The following is a 13,425-nucleotide window of genomic DNA, read 5'->3' as shown; positions in this document are numbered from 1 at the left end:
ATAAGTTATGATGGTGTATAAGGGGCAAACTCACATGCTCAGCCCACTCCATATCCAGTGGGTGCCGGCTGTTTTACACAGCAGACAGCCATTTGTAATTGCTGCAATTCAAGCTAGCTCTGATTACATCAGATTAACCCCTTATCTTCCATAGTGACCAGCAACTATGGTATCTAAGCAGCTAGACAGGGGGTCTCTGTGACCACCACTGGGTTACTTAATGGCAGCCAGGGGCCAATAAGAGGTCCCATTTCAGATCTTTGCTATGGGGTCTGTGGATTTCTATGTACACCCCTCTATGACCTGATAAGAATTATCCTGAGGGTTAAGCAGGTGGACTAACATGTTCTGTGTCCTCCCAGTATTCCTCTCTCTGCATATCATACCATGAGTATCCACCTTAGTACATGCCGTATTTTGAAAATCTTATTTATCTGTTTTCTTTTCTAAAAGTGTTTATTTTACATCAACATGAAACATATGAATGGGAAATATGTATTAACTGATTAGCTGCAGTGGTCACCCAATGGCCCCTGCGGGAAGGAGAAGCCAGGAGGTTAGCGGGGGACACTGACAGCAGCAGTACTGGGGGTCTGAAAGGTAAGTATGAGATTATTATTCCAAGGCATCTGATATACATAAGATGTATATATATATCTCCTATGCTTTAGACACATATACACACCTTAAGAGTGTTAGATGGTTAATAATAATATAATATAATATTTTTTTACAATGTGTATTATAATATATAATAATATAACATTTTATAATATGTATATAACAGATTGGACAGTCGGCCGTCATGACAGCGCGTTGTTGGTCTCACATGTGATGTCACAGTGACATAGAATGCTGTGAGGTTATACAATCTATGCACTCGGTGACATCAGCGCCATTTTCAGAGTTGAAGTTTTCGCTGAGACTCTACCTTGGTTTTGGAAGTGCGAGCTAGTTTGTTTCATACATCTAGTGCTTTACTTCTACAGCTTCTTATTGATATTTTGGCACCATAACATCCGTGCCATCAGAGAACTTAGTTCTCATTTTCTATCACTCTACCATCTCAGCCCCGGGAAACTGAACCATGACTTCCAGGGAGCTGCATCAGCTTATTGCTGACAACGAGACTTGGATGAACCGACCTGAAAATCAGGGTAAGTGAGAGAATATTCCCACCTTATAGGATCTTTTCAGGGAGGATATTTCCCTGGGGTAAGCGGTTTCAGTACACTCAGTGCATCCTCCACCTTCCCATTCATAGTCCTTGGGGGTGTGTTAGTCGCAGTCTGGTTCCACCCCTGCTCTGTGATGTCTGTAGAGAGGGGATCCACTGAGCAGGTTTATTTAGCCCAAACATTAATCAATTTTTTCTCCTCTCCCTAAACCCCAAAGCAACAGCAGGTTCACTCCGTTTGGCTCGAAAGTGTATTTTTATAAACATTTGCATATTTATAGTAAATTGTATTTCTTTATAGGTCAAGCTATGATTGTCCATCAATTGAGATCTTCTCAAAGGGATCAGAGAAGACCAATTACTACTGGTGGACACAGAACAGACGTCACTGCTGTCACTGCGAGAGGCAGAGAAGCCAGAACTCCTCTCCGGCAAAGAGGACAAGAGAGCAGGGAAAGAAGCCGCTCTCCGCTTAGACCAGTCCCTGCAGAGCCCTCCAGAGAAACATCAGAGAGCAGAAGGGATGACAGTGGATCCTCAGACACCGCCACTGAGTTTGAATTCAGACGGCCATTTCCCGTTCTGCCCAGCCACAGACTCAGGGAGTCTCCAGCTGCAAGTGGATCTCCTGTACAATTACTGCAGGCAAACCGTCTGTTCAACATCATCTTTCAGCAGCAGGGAATGGGAGTGATGACGCCTCCGCCACAGATGCGGCCACCATCACCACCTGCACAATATAATCTGCAGGAAAGGCAGCAGACTTGGCGAGCTCAGCAAATTAGGAACCTCCCAACAAGAGCTGTAACATCTCAGGAGGAGTCGTGTGTCATCTGCATGACGGATTATGAGACCGGAGAGGAAGTCACAGTGCTACCATGCAATCATTGTTTCCATCAGGGTTGCATCTCTACCTGGCTCAACTCCAACCTTCGGTGCCCCCTGTGTCGCAAACACTGCTTCCTTCTAAAATTCAGTGGAACATCTTAAATGTTCAAGGAAGAAGTTAAGAGTTTGGCAGTGACACTAGAAGAGTCCATCTTGTACGTCAGCCCAGGTAAGAGAGAACATATAGATTACATCTGCATTCATTTCAGATGCTAAAAAAAAATAATTCACCTTTGCTTCTGTTCTGTCTTTTCTTTAGTTTACCATCAGCTTTGGGAAACATCGTACCAGTACTGAGTTCTCAGATGAGGATCAATGAAATAGCAGTCTTCTTTCTGTGATATTATTGAGACGCTGAAGAAGAAACTGCTCCTGCACATGACGATTTTCGGATGAACCCCCTTCTCTCTTTTCTGTGAGGGGATTTTGAAGATGCTCTGGAAAGTAGATAGAGAGGAAACCAGGCTCTCCAATATAAGCCGAAAGTTAGAAGTTTATTACAACAATCATCAGCAAACGTCTGTGTGCAATGGGCCAACGTTTAGGTCACATGACCTTATTTATATATATATATATATATATATATATATATATATATATATGATTACATTAAAAAATGTTATACCAATTATATTGATTCTGTGTCATTCACCTTATTTGCATGGTTTGCATACTGGGAACTCCATAACATTGTGCTCAGAGCAGGTGGATTGATGATAAATGTCTATTCTAAAAAAAAAAAAGCTGTACAAACGTCAAAGAGAATGAACATATGTACTGAAAAGTCAAAAGGACTTGCTGTGCATATGATCATTCTGTTGTCACTTCTTTTAACTTCTTCAGGTTTCAAAAGCTTTGAAGCGGCTAAAAGAAGCGATTGGTCTTTTCTTCTAGAAGCTTCTGCTTGGAAGCCGCTTCTATTTTATATATAAACTGATTTCGCAGTGAAACCGCCGCAAAAAAACGAACACAAAGACATCGCAAAAGACTAGTGTTGAGCCACCCCCGTAGTGTTCGAGTTCGGTTCGGTTCGTCGAACACCCGTGTGTTCGCCGAACTGTTCGTCGAACTGTTCGTCGAACACCTTCGAACACCGTTAAAACCAATGGCAGGCAAACAAAAACACATAGAAACACATAGAAAACACCTTCAAAGGTGTCCAAAAGCTGACAAACTGCTCAGAAGACACAACTAACACATGGAAAAGTGACAAGTACATATAGTCATGAGAAAAGAAAAGAGGTGGAGGAGTAAAAGGAGGGGGAGACACAGATATAGGCATGTCATGCCCTTCTAAAATCCAAAAAGTGAGAAGCCGACACGTTCAGTCCGCTCCTGCCCGTGCCACCTCCGTGTCGCCAGGTTTGTGCCAGAGCCGCGGTGAACCCTGACGGCCAGCCCCCCTCTCCCAATACTGGTGCCTGTCCGCTGGTGGGTCGAGCGAGCCCCCCTGTGGTGGAGGCAGCTTTAAGCTTTTTAATTTAATTTGTCTCTCTAATTTGAATGAATACACTTTAAATCCATTTACAAGGATCTATTGGAGGGCAAGTCTCATGCCAGCAGCCGCGTAATTCCAGCTCCAGTAGCGTCCACTAAAGCTGCTGCAGTTAAAAAGCTTTTATAAGATCGAGCTCGGCTGTCCACCACAAGGCATCCTACTGCCAGTCCCAGCCCCTATGCCTTGGGGTGCCTCCTGATGCTCTTCACTGAGTATCCCGTGGTCCTGAAGCATTTCCTTTGAAAAAATTAAGTGTCCAAACTACAGGTGGAGTAGCTTGCTTAACAGCCGGGATAATCCGCTGACTAGCAGACACTGCTACTAGGCACAAAGTATTTCCTGGGCTAGATGCAGTTAAAAATTTGTAATTAGATACTCTCGTTGGATGCTGAGAAAGCATTCCATAGAGTCTCCTGGCACGCCATATATGATTCTCTTAAAAAGCTTGGGGTAGGGGTCTAGGGGACCCTTTTGTAGCCAAAATCACGGCCCTGTATCGCAATACGTCACCTAGGCTGAAGATAAAAGGAACTGTAGCACCCTGAGGGCTCGGTTGCTACAGAGGTATTGCACCTCACCCAGATGTGTGATATCTCACTCTCAGGTAAGGATGGAGTGTGGATCAGGACCCGACACCTGCATGCATTACACCACATTGCCGTGGGGCAGGGCGACCAATATGCCCCTGAGATGGGCACGACAGTCCCTGTCCCTGGCTGGAGTGGGGGGAGGGAACACTGAGGAAGGGGAACCCTGTAGTGCAGGAGCAGGGAGGAAGCAGTTCCTGGGTGCATTGAGAAGGGAGTATAAAAGGTGGGCACCATCTTAGTTCAGTGCAGAGAAGTCTGAGCAGAAGTGGCAGGGAGCAGGGGCTCTGCATGAGCTCTGCTCCGGAGGCGGGCCTAGTAACAGAGGCCCAGGCCTGGAAGAGGGAGAAGGAAGGAAGAGGAGCGGAGAAGGCTCCAGGAACGAGGAACGAAGGGATCCCAGGGGTGCGGACGGGCGAGTCGCCACCGCACGCCCGAATCCACCTGCATGGAGGGGTCAGGCCAAAGGGGGAGACCGGTCCCCGAAACTAGTGGAGGCAGGAAACGACCCTCAGCTAGAATCCGGAGGCTGTGACATTTTATGTGGCGCAGCCCCTTGCTACACCCGCTAGGAGGGCAGCACATAGGGTCAGGGAAAATGGCGCCAAGTTTACCAAGAGGAGGCCCGAGGCGAGGCAGCCGGACAGAAGGGTTGGTAAGAAAGGCCAGACAAAGGACACACAAAGGGGGTCCTGTGAAGCGCTCCAAAGTTATCTGGGAGTTGTCTGAACCCCTCATCTGGTGAGCACAGTACGACGTGGGCAGCCGTTGCCTGCAGACGTGGTCTGGATAATAAGAACTGTGAGTAAAGGCCCTGGACTGCATCACTGACTCCGTGTCATTACTGCTGCTGCCCTGCACCATCACCCCCATCCTCCGCATACACTGCCCTGAGGCTATACTCCTCCCGTGGGGAGTTATGCTACGCTCTGCTGCACCCACAACACCAGCCTCAGCGGTCTGCCCTGCAGCGGCGGTTCACTCTGACCGCAATCCACGGGTGGCGTAGTCGGACATTTAAACATCAAAACCACATAAATAGTTCCGCCACTGGTTTGACCACCCTGAGCCACGGAACCGGGTCGCCGCCACGAAGACTACAACCACCAGCATCCACCAAAAAGGGTCCGGCTCCGGGTGTCCCAAGGCCCAGGGGGTGCATCAGAACATTTTCATCACCTTTCACAATCACCAATGGGACAAGGCAGGGATGTCCTCTGTCCCCTCTCTTATACATCCTAGTGACGGAGCACCTGCTCTCATCAATTCGCCATAACCCCAATATTAGGTGGATTGAGGTGGGAGGCACCGAGTACAAGTGCTCTCTATTTACTGATGATGTACTAGTATATATCACTCAATCACATATATCCATCCATGCTGTTATGTCTGAAATAGATCACTTTGTTACATGGTCAAAGTTTAAAATCAATGCAGCGAAGTCTGAGGCCCTCGATGTCTCCCTCCCCAAATCCATATAGGATTCCATCCAGTCCAACTTTCCCTTTGCCTGGCCCTCACAGGGTATCAAATACTTAGGAATTCCTATTCATAGAGACCTCTCCCATCTACGTTATCTTAATTTTGGGCCCTTTATTGAACAACTCCATCCCCACCATGGTTGGCAAGTTAGAACTGTAAGATTCACTACGTGAACCACTGGTGTTTTGTGGAAAAGCACATGTACACTGTGTTCCAAATTATTATGGAAAAAGTGTTTAGGAGTGATAAGGGAAGAATTTGTTTGTTTGTCAGTTAAACTCATTGATGGTGATGTGTGTCAGGGCTCTTTATATCACTGTAAGCAATTGCAGACACCTGTGCTAATTAGTTTGGCAGGTGTGTCCAATGAAAGGCAAGACTACTTAAGAAGGCTGTCTCACATTATTAAGCAGCCTACATTTTCTGCCAAAATGGGAAAGAAAAAGGATGTGTCGGCTGCTGAGAAGCAACAAATTGTGGAGTGTTTAGGTCAAGGCATGACTACAATCAACATTGTGCGATGATCAGGATGAAGTGTCTTGGCAATCAAGAAGTATGTAGCTGATTCACAGTACACACGCGTGCGTGCTGATAAGGGCAAATTGAGGACTCTTTCCTACAGGCAATTACGTCAGGTTAAAAGAGCAGCGGCAAAAAAGCCTTGTCATAGCAGCAGACAAGTTTTAGAAGCTGCTGGTGCCTCCAACGTCCCCCGAACAACAAGATGCAGGGTCTTTCAGAGGTTTGCAGCTGTGCATATGCCATCCTGTCGACCTCCTCTATCCACTTCACACAAGCAGAAACGGCTCCAGTGGGCCAAACATTACATGAAGACTGATTTCAAAACTGTTTTGTTCACGGATGAGTGCCGTGCAGCACTCGATGGTCCAGATGGATGGAGTGGAGGATGGCTGGTTGATGGACACCCCACGCAAACACGGCTACAGCGCCAACAAGGAGGAGGTGGAGTAATGTTTTGGGCTGGAATCATGGGGAGAGAGATTGTCGGCCCCTTTAGGATCCCTGAAGGCGCTAAAGATGAACTCCATAATGTATGTGGATTTTCTCAAACAGCACTTCCTGCCATGGTTCAAGAAGAAGAACCATGTATTTCACAGCAAGATCATTTTTTTGCATGATAATGCACCATCTCATGCTGCACATAAAACATCTGCATCTCTGGCTGATATGGGCATAAAAGGGGACAAACTTATGGTGTGACCTCCATGCTCCCCTGACCTCTACCCCATTCAGAACCTCTGGAGCATCATCAAAAGGAGTGTCTATGATGGCGGGAGGCAGTTCACATCTAAGCAACAGCTCTGGGAGGGTATTCTGTCCTCATGCAAAACAATTGAAGCAGAAACCATCCAAAACCTGACAAATTCAATGGACAAGAGAGTTCAGAAGCTCCTTTCGAACAAGGGGTCCTATGTAGTGTTGAGCCACCCCCGTAGTGTTCGAGTTCGGTTCGGTTCGTCGAACACCCGTGTGTTCGCCGAACTGTTCGTCGAACTGTTCGTCGAACACCTTCGAACACCGTTAAAACCAATGGCAGGCAAACAAAAACACATAGAAACACATAGAAAACACCTTCAAAGGTGTCCAAAAGCTGACAAACTGCTCAGAAGACACAACTAACACATGGAAAAGTGACAAGTACATATAGTCATGCGAAAAGAAAAGAGGTGGAGGAGTAAAAGGAGGGGGAGACACAGATATAGGCATGTCATGCCCTTCTAAAATCCAAAAAGTGAGAAGCCGACACGGCCAGTCCGTTCCTGACTGTGCCACCTCTGTGTCGCCGGGTTTGTGCCAGAGCCGCGGTGGACCCTGACGGCCAGCCCCCCTATCCCAATACTGGTGCCTGTCCGCCGGTGGGTCGAGGCCCCCCACGGTGGGGGGTGAAGTAACATCTGCAGAAGAAAGACCATCTTCCAGCCAAACCAAGATGTCGACTTCTTTTCGTGGACAATGTGATACGATCCCATTCTTACGGACACGCCGATCGCTACAAATTCTAGATGAGGCACAAAAACAGCAGGTGCTTCAACGGATATCAAGTGCTCCTTCAAGTGGGCTCTCCATCACCTCAATTTCAACATCACAAATACTCCAGTCCTCAGAGGTGTCACCCCAATCGCACTTGCTTCCTCACAGCTCCCAAGTCTCCAGCTGCCAGTCTGAGTATGGGGTAACACAGATGGCTGAGTCTGCCCAGCTGTTTACTCATACTATAGCCTGGGAAACGGAGGTCTGCTCCAGAGCTTCTGTTAATCCAGATGAGGAAATGATCTGATCCGATGCCCAGAATCTTTATAAGTTGGATCCAGGACCAGATGAAGAAGGTTCTGAGCATAATGTAGACCCTTGTTCCCAAACTGTAACTCCTGTTGGTGGAGACAATGATGAAGACGATGATGAGACTCAAATACCTGATTGGAGCGACAACTTGACTTTTCGGTCAGGGCAGGAAGAGGTTGGCTCTGAGGGCGACGGGTGTGATAACACACAGGGTGATGATGACGAGGTTGGAGATCCCACTTACTGTCAACCCACAGTCAGACAGTCGATAAGGTCAGCAGAGGAGGTGGAGGAGGATGTGACTAGCCCTGGGGATGGGGATGACTCGGTACCCGGGCATTTGCCTGGCCTTGGGGATGTCGCGGTGGTCGGCTCCCTGGCCCGTACCCTGGGGTCTCTCTTTAAAAGGGTGGATAATTGTTAATTTTATAAGAGTTCATGACGCCACCTGTGGTATCTGGTGACAAGCACCAGCGCTGCAGCAGTCCACTGAGGCCGGTGATAAGGCAGCTCGATGGTATAGCTCCCCACAGGTGGAGCTAGGTCTCAGGGCAGCGTATGCAGGGGGAATGCAGGACAGGCAAGACCCAGCTGGGTCAGAGCAAGAACGGGAACGGACACGGTAGTCACTTCAGTACCTTTTACTGGTGGAAATTCAGGCACATCCCGGAGCACTGTAGGGTGAAGGGTGCATATCAGGATCCTCCCCAATGAGCGGGTGTAGGGCCTCCTGTTTCTTGCCTCTGCGTAGTAAGTTTCTGACCTGCCTGGAGCTAGGCCTAACTTTGTCTCTGTCCTGCGCTGGCTGACCTTGTGGTAGGGCCTTCTCTTGGAGTTCACGCTCCCAGTATGCGGGGCCTAAGCGTCTCCTGGCTCTGTTACATATCAGCACCTTAGCGATCCTGGGACTTGTAGTTCTCCAGGGATTCCGGTTATGCCTTACTGGGTCATAGAGGTACCGGTAAGCTCGGATCCTGTGTCCGGTAAATGCTTCGGGGTGAGCTGGTTAAGCTCCTCTGCCCCTTATGTACTAACTCGCCACTCGCCTTCGGCCTACTCGGGCCCTCACTAGGCTATACACACTAACGGCAGCTTGCCGTACTTCACTGATCTTACGGCACCGGCACACCTTAAGCTCTATCTGGGCTCCCTGAATCTAGCAAGCAGGAGCCTCGTGCTCCACTGCTGAACTATTAACTGCGTTCTCTAGACTAGACTGAACTCCACTGCAGACTGACCTCTCTTAGGCTTCTCTACTGCAGGAACTCTTCAGAGGAACTGAACTGCCTAGCTCCACCTTCCCTATTTATATCCCTAACGGGCTCCCTCTGCTGGTCTGAGGTGGAAGGTGGAGATGTGTGAATGTTTATGGGGGCCTCTTGTGGAGGATTCCATCAATGCACTCTTGTAGGATCTGTGATACCAAGCGCAGCGGGGCATCACAGATGCTATTGACGACGAGGTTAGGTTGCGCCTTCCTGAACAGAGACGGAGTACTGGAAGCACGTCAACAACTGCATCCTCAACCACAACTCTGCCTCTGACCACAAGTCGTAGTGGCTCTTCAGGTCACATGGGCTCTAAGCCTTGCATAGCCTGGGCATTTATTCAGATCGATAAGGATGACCCAACTCGTGTTATCTGTAATATTTGTCAGCAAAAGCTAAGTAGAGGCCAAAAAATACATAGTTTGAGTACTTCATGCATGTACCGTCACATGAATATGAAGCATAAGTTGCAGTGGGAAGCTCACTGTGCTACAATGCGGCCTAGCCGGCTGGGCCAACCACCGTCTGCCCCATCTTGTGTATCCGCAGCCTCTTCATCCTCTGTGACTGGGGGGACAGCAGTCACACATGTTTTTGGACGCAGACCTGCCACCTCTTTACCCGCAACAGCCAGTGTGATTGGCAGGTCGTCAGTTCATTGGGAAGTGGAAACACCTGCTAGTGATGAGCGCTCTCCGACATCGAGAGCACCACCTTTGGATCAAGGCAACCTAACATGTCCGCCTGCATCTTCCTCACAGACCGGCAGTTGCCGGGGACACCCTACTCAACACCGTCTAAGCACAACAGCCAGCCCTCGGTCCCTCAGATGTGGAAAAGTAAAAGACCATTTCCTCCTAGCCATGAGAAAGCTAAGAGGTTGAATTTCACCATCTGCAAGCTCTTGGCTACAGAAATGCTGCCTTTCCACCTGGAGGACACAGAGGATTTTCAAGACCTTATGTCCGTCACAGTGCCCCAGTACCAGATGCCCAGTCGGCACTACTTCTCAAAGAAAGGTGTGCCTGCGCTCCACTAGCATGTCGCACACAACATCACCGCTTCTTTGAGAAACTCTGTGTGTGACAGGGTGCACTTCACCACAGACACTTGGACGAGAAGGCATGGACAGGGGCGTTACATGTCGCTGACTGGGCACTGGGTAACTATGGTGACAGCAGGACAAGGGGCTGCTGTCCAAGTCTTACCGTCCCCACGAGTTGTGTGTTAATCCTCTTTATCTCGAACTTCCTCCACTGCTTCTGCCTCCTCAACCTCCTCTCGGTCCTCCACCTGCACCCAAAGCCTGTCTGGTAATGCCACCTGCTTTCTAACTGCGCAGAAGGAATCCTGCACACCTCCTTACTATGCTGGCAGCAGGGCTCAACGCATCAGTGTTTACTTTGAAATGTCTGGGAAATGTGAGTCACACAGCTGAGGAGTTTTGGTCAGCTCTGGAGACCCAATTTCATGAAAGGTTGTCTCCACTGGACCTGCAACCAGGGAAGGCCATGTGCGACAATGCTGCAAACCTGGGTGCGGCACTTCGCCGGGGCAATGTCACACACGTGCCTTGTATGGCTCACGTGTTGAACCTGGTTGTCCAGCAATTTTTAGCCCACTATCCCGGACTAGATGGCCTTCTGCAGAGTGCACGGTCGCTGTGTGCTCACTTCCGCCGTTCGCATCCCGCAGTTCAACGACTTACATCTCTACAGAAGTCGTTGGGCCTGCCAGTTCACCGGCTGAAATGTGATGTGCCGACACGGTGGAATTCAACTCTGCACATGTTGCAGCGACTGTGGCAGCACCGACAAGCCCTGGTGCAATACGTTCTGACGTATAGCCTGGGCCAACGAGATCCAGAGGTGGGGCAAATCACGCTGGAGGAGTGGTCTCAGATCAGGGACCTATGCACCCTTCTGCACAGTCTTGAAATGGCGACGAAGATGTTTAGTGCTGACGATGCCATTATCAGCATGACTATTACGGTGATTTACATGCTGGAGCACATGTTAAACAGAATTCGGAGTCAGGTGGTGGGACAAGAGGAGGTGGAGGAAGTAGAGGAGGAGTCGTATGCGGAAGGGATAACATCTCCAAGGTCCAGACGGTTGGCAGCACCAAGGCGGCAGGCATGGGAGGGTGGGGGAGAGGGATTAACCAGGGCGCATGGTAGCAGCCAAACTGTTGAGGAAGGTGCAGGAGCCGAGGAAGAAGTGGAGGACGAACTGGCAATGGGCATGGAAGACTCATCAGATGAGGGAGACCTTGATCACATTTCTGTTGTGCGAGGTTGGAGGGAGAGGGCAGAGGAAGGAAGCATGATTCTTACCTCGCTACCAACACAACAAGGACTTGGTCCTTCTGGATGCGCAAGACACATGAGTGCCTTCTTGCTGCACTACCTGCAACATGACCCCCGGATTGTCAGAATTCGAAGTAATCCCGACTACTGGGTTGCCACACTCTTAGATCCCCGGTACAAAAGTATATTTGCCGAAATAATTCCTGCCATAAAAAGGTATTGACGAATGCAGGAGTATCTGTTGCAGAATCTTACATGTGCTTTTCCACAAAACACCAGTGGTGCACGTAGTGAATCTCACAGTTCTAACTTGCCAACGGTGGGACTGTCGAGTCTTCATCACTCAAACAGTAACAGTAACACAGTATCTGCTGGTAACAGCAATTTTGTGGAATCGTTTCACCACTTTTTTAGACCATCCTTTGCAAGGCCACAGGAGACAAGAAGTCTGACACATAGTCAATGCCTAGAGAGGATGGTACAGGAGAATCTCCAAGTGAACATCGAAGCCATGACTGTGTCACTGGACCCTTGCTCATTTTGGTATTCCAGTCTTGAAAAATCGCCGGAGCTCGCCACTCACGCCTTGGAGATCTTGTCATGCCATGCAGCCAGCGTTCTCTCTGAACGTGTGTTCAGCGCTGCTGGTGGTGTGCTGACAGATAAGCGCACGCGGCTGTCCACTGAGAATGTAGACAGACTCACGTTCATAAAGATGATCAAATCATGGATTCGCAAGGACATTTCTACCCCTGTGTCATCCTTGGGAGACTAAAAGCTTGGGGATTTGGTAAAATCACCTCACCAACCGTTTTAAGCAACAGTGGGGCAATTGATGCCACTTAACCCTAGAACGCATGACCATAAAAATCTACACTTTCACATACCTGGGGCCCTTTAGGCCCGTGTGCAAATAACATGGAATAACTCAAACTCAAATGACAAACAACTATATACATGAAGAATACCTAGAGTTTCAAAATTCTAACTAAAGCAATCTTGCAGAAAATAGAAAACAATTAACTGGGCGGGCCTGCAAGGCCACAGGTATGCGTTCTAGGGTTAAGTGGTGTCTGTGCCACAATTTTGGGAGTCCCCTTGCTGTGTCTTACGTGACGTTGGCATCGTCAATTCCAGGTGGGTTGGGTCGCACCCCCCCCCTTTTAACTGTAAGAAACTACATACACTATGGCTTGGGGTAACACAGATGGTTGAGTCTGAAGAGCTGTTTACTCAGAGGTCTGCTCCAAATCTTCAGTGTCTGCTAGTCAGCGTAGAATTTTTAACTGCATCTAGCCTAGGCAATACTTTGGGCGTATTAGCCCAGCTGCGAAGCAAGCTGCACCGCCTGTGTATCTAATAAGAATTTTTAAATTAATCTAGCCTAGGCAGACTGTGGGGACCCCCAACCAAACCCAGATGCTCAGCCCCCCTACCGCCCCCCTTTCATGGACAACCCAATAATGTAACTCTTACAACTGGATGGGTGAGGATCGGTCACAGCTTTATTAACTCTTTATACTCATTCCATTAGAAAGGCATTTTATTTCTAAAATAATTCAGCTTGTTGCAGCATGCCCTGGGTCCCCACTCCGGCAAGTTGGCCAACAAGTGTAACTCTCCAACATGTCCTTTCTATTTCCAGGCCACGGAGGATCCAGCGTACTCGTATGCAGGACTGTGACCCCCACCCATCACTCTTAACGCTTGTTCCACTCCGTCCTGGAGTCCTGACAGGAATATGTCCAGTCCAATATCTATTAAGTGAACACCGTCGGGCCGTATGAGGCCTGCTTTATCTCCTTCCAGTTGTCGGTGTCGTATCACTACAACGCCTCTGTCTCTTCTAAATTTTGCCATCCGAATATTTATTACCCGCCTTGTCCATTCGATGGCCGTGATGTCTCGCGCAC

The sequence above is a fragment of the Phyllobates terribilis genome, unplaced genomic scaffold (assembly GCF_046119375.1).
Source record: "Phyllobates terribilis strain yellow unplaced genomic scaffold, ASM4611937v1 Scaffold_175__1_contigs__length_3988992, whole genome shotgun sequence".
NCBI classification, from domain to species: domain Eukaryota; kingdom Metazoa; phylum Chordata; class Amphibia; order Anura; family Dendrobatidae; genus Phyllobates; species Phyllobates terribilis.
The sequence above is the reverse complement of the archived record's forward strand: the minus strand, read 5'-3'. Positions refer to the sequence as shown.